Genomic DNA, 4,324 nt, shown 5'->3' on the forward strand with positions numbered 1-4,324 from the left:
CAATGGTCGAAACAACTTTTATCCGAAATGGTCGGGATCGAATTCCACAGTGAGCTAGAAATGGGAATTGGGTTTCTATCTAAACTAGAGATGCGTAATTGATCTTAATTGCTCTTCCAAACATCATTGGTTTTGATATTATTTCTAATTTTATGCTAATAAGATGCTAAATTAAGCTAAGAGTAAGATACTTGAAAGGTCGTCTAAATAGTTAAGGAGGCACTAGGGAAGTGACTTTCTCCTAGGTGGATACTTGACGGGTTATCGAGTCTAAGGCTAGGTTGTCGTGTTGGGGATTACGATATTACCAATGCACTAAACTTCTCACTCTATACCTCTCGGTAGTTTAAGTGATTTTTCTCTAATTGACTTTCTCAATACCAATTGGGTATGATAATTTATGCAAACAATTTAGGTTCAAGTCAGGTATTACTATCTCTAGGTTTAACCCTTTAATTAGGGCTATCAATCTCTTGAATATGCCCCAGTTCCTTGTTGGACTAATTTTCCTAGACTCAAGTTCTCTTTCTCAAGAAGACCCAAGTCAAATAGGCACAAATTAGTGTTTGCAATAACTAATTCAACATGGAAAACACAAATTAGTCCAAATATCAAACATCCATAGACATTCAAGCCTTAAAACTCAAGACCCGTCAAATACCCACACTAGGGTTGAGCCACAACCCTAGCTAATGGGTCTAGCTACTCATGATCTTAGAAGAAAACTGATAAATAGATGAAGAAAAACTCATAAGATTTAATTACAAGCTAATACTTGAAGTTTCAATGATAAAACTATTCTAAAATTGCTTAAAATGGTTAAGAAACCCTGTTCACGAGCGCAGCTCCACATTAGAATACAACTGATAACCTAAAAATGGGAAAAGAAACTATTTATACTAGGCCGAATTTTCTGGACAAAAAAACCCCTACAGGAGTAGTGCGGTCCGCACAAAATCGAGTGTGGTCGTAGTGAGGCTTCTTGGCTTTAAACTCTGCTCTCTGAACCTGGCCATCGCGGGCCGCACAAAATGCACTGCGGCCGCGATGGCTTCTTTTGCGGTCCGCACAAAAAGGATCGCATACCACATTGGCATTGATTCTCCAAAGTCCCACCTATCTGAACTCATTCTTTGCGGACCGCACAATATCGAGTGCGACTGCGGTGAGGCCATTGCGGTCCACAAAAATGTTTTGCGGCCGCATTGCTTGATTTTCCAAAATTTTCATTCTGTGAATCTTTTCACTGCGGACCGCACCAAATGGAATGCGGCCACAGTGGACCTGTTGCACTGTGCTTGGACTCGTTCTTGGTACTTGTGCATGTTTCACTCCTTTTTGAGCTGGTTTTGACTAGTTGTTGCCTTTTTTACCAAACCCTGCAAACAAGTACAACATGTAAGCCTTTGGGACTATTTTGTACATATTTTTAATCAAAACTCAAGTAACAAGGAGTGTAAAAGAACCATAATCCCTAGTTATCAGTTGGCACATGCATATTCGGAGGGAGGGTGGGCAATGGAGCTTCAAAATTAAGGACATGAATTGCTTTCCTAATAAAAGGCCCGCATTTGCTATCTGGATGTGCACACCATAAGCCAACAATTGGCAAGCGCGCCATTTCCTGTTCATTCTACTCTAACGAGAGTCTAGAATCAATTGCTTCATTAAGATTTTGCATCCTGTAAAGGCTCCAAAACCAATCAACAAGGTTTTCTTGATGTTATTCAGCTTTAGGATCAATAGCTTTCCTTCCACAAGCTATTTCTAACGCGACAACACCAAAGCTATAGACATTTGTTTCCTTACTAGCTTTGCCAGTGATGAAATATTCGGGGGTCATGTAAGCCCCCTATACCTGCCAAAACTATTGTTTGGGATCCCTTTTCATGGTCAACTAGTCTAGCTACACCAAAATACACAAGTTTTGCATTGAAATTGGAATCCAACATAATATTGCTTGACTTTATGTCCCTATGCACCACACATTGCTCCCATTCTTTGTGGAGATATAGCAACGTCGAGGCCAAGCCTTGAGCAATCTTGTATCTTATTGCCCATGTCAAATGGCTTTTTCCCTTGAAAAGTTGGAAATCTAAGCTTCCATTAGAAATAAACTCATAGACAAGTAGAAGTTCTCTTTTCTCATGGCACCGGCCAATGATTTGCACCAAATGTCTATGTCTTAGCCGGCTAATGATCCTCACGACTGATGCGTACTCTTTTTCCTTGCAATGTCTATGTCTATGTCTTATTCCTTGCTTTGACTCCCTTGAAACCCTCTTAACTGCAACATAGGAATTGGATTCCCTGAGATATCCTTTATAAACACCCGCATAGCTATTTGTACGTCTAGCCAACTCTCTGTAAAGGAACTTCTTTGGTCTTGTACTTCTTTCAAATTCAACAGTTATTGAACCATTAAAGATATTATTGTCTTCATATACTCTCAACTTCCTCTTTCTCAAAAATGCAAACAACATCAAAGCACACACAACAACCAAAAACAACCACCAGAAACCAATCCAACCACAAGTCCTAACTTACTTTTACTCTGTGCATGTTCTGGCTTGAGGCTAGGCAAGACTACCCCTGGATTTGTTATGTTGTCATCAATTTCTAAAGAAGAAGGAAATTTCCAAAAATAGATATTTTGTAATGCAAAGACAAGTCCAGCTCCACCTGTGAAGCCAAAAGTGACCCATTCAGGCAAGTATTCTCTCAGATCGAGATTGTGAGATAGGCTTTGCAGGACAGTGACAGTGGAATTATCTTTGAAACGAGTGAAGAGAACAGTAAGATTTTTTGAGGTTGAGTTATAGCTAATCCAGGCATCAGTTCTCTTGCCATCTGGAATACTACTAAACCAGGTCACATTAACAATATATTGCATAGAGTTGATATCAATACCTACTTGATCACCCTTTTGGTCATACCGGACGTTCTGGTACGTATCAAACACCACAGCTACAAAATGGTTGTTCGATGTATTCAGTCGTTGAGTATTACTTGTAAGGCCAAGACTATCTCATCTAGTTGTGTTCTCTGGAAATCTTGAACCTGCAGATGCGAGGAAGAAGGCAAGACCATCACCATATCTTGTTCTTCCCTGTGAATTGATGCTAAAGGAGAAGTGAGTACTTAAATCTGTGACATTTCCAGAGGCCTTGTCCCAAAGATGCATGGGCTTGGAATATGTAGCTCGTCCTATAGTAGCGTCTGTATCACGATTGATCAAGTCTATGGTAAGTTGAATTGCACCATTTGCTGGATAAGCACTCTCTCATACGTTACATTTTGATCTTTGGGTCTAAAACTATCAAAATTGGATGACAGTGAAGTCACAAATGGGATTATGATAATAAGAAAAACAAGGTAGCATTTGAGAGCAGATAAAGAAGCAAAAACAACCATAGTTGGATGATAATTTGTTTATCAGATTAATATTAGACAACTAAATTATATTCTAAGGCAGACATTTTTTTGTCTTTCCAAAAAGCAGTCTAAAGTCTTGGTCAACTTGAGAAGCTCCAGCTTCTATCTACTCTTTCCCCTTTGTCTCAATATTCCCAAGAAAAGCAAAGTTCTTATAACGGTCAATTTAGGGCATAATGCAATCAATCCCCACCATAGGAGAAGTGCTAGGCCCACCGCCAGCTCCTCCAGATTCATGTACATGTAAATTAATGCTTTTTCTCCTCTAACCCAACAATCCCTAAGCCTAATCATACTCTAAATCAGATTCTGCTACACCCAAATGGTCCTATTCCGGTCATTGGACTTTCAATGACAGATGATATTAAATATAATTATGCATCAAGCCTCGGAGGTTCGGTCATCCATGGCAACACATCTAAGAAGAAGATCCATCTCAAACATAGACTTTACGAGATTGTCGAGGGAAAACCAGTGGTCAGTTTTACAAAAGAGGAACATGATTTGTTGTCTGAAACATGTCGTCCCACCATATTGGGAATATTTCCAAGAACTAGACCATTTATTGAGCGGATTCTATATGAATTTCTTAGAACAATACCTGTCAAAGGTGACATCAGAATAGGAGCTTACAATCTCAAAAATATTTTCATCAATTTTGATTTGGAGGAAGATCACAAAGCTGTCTATGGCAGAACTACTCTGATAATCGGTGGTATGTAAATGAAGTTGCAGAAATGGACTATGGATTTTTAGCCTGGAATTGAGACTACTATGGCCCCAATTTGGATAAATTTACCGAATCTTCGGTGGCATTTCTTCGAATGGGCGGCTCTATGTTGTATTGTGGAGCGAATTGGTATTTCAATCATATGCGACAAAGCTACCT

The 4,324-nt window shown here is 39.3% G+C and overlaps 1 pseudogene; it reads right to left on the minus strand.

The window, feature by feature from the left end:
* Nucleotides 1-834: 834 nt before the first annotated feature.
* Nucleotides 835-3,414, minus strand: LOC107827648 (L-type lectin-domain containing receptor kinase IX.1-like; annotated as a pseudogene).
* Between the last annotated feature and the right edge of the window lie 910 nt (nucleotides 3,415-4,324).

Source organism: Nicotiana tabacum, chromosome 5 (genome assembly GCF_000715075.1).
Source record: "Nicotiana tabacum cultivar K326 chromosome 5, ASM71507v2, whole genome shotgun sequence".
NCBI lineage: Eukaryota > Viridiplantae > Streptophyta > Magnoliopsida > Solanales > Solanaceae > Nicotiana > Nicotiana tabacum.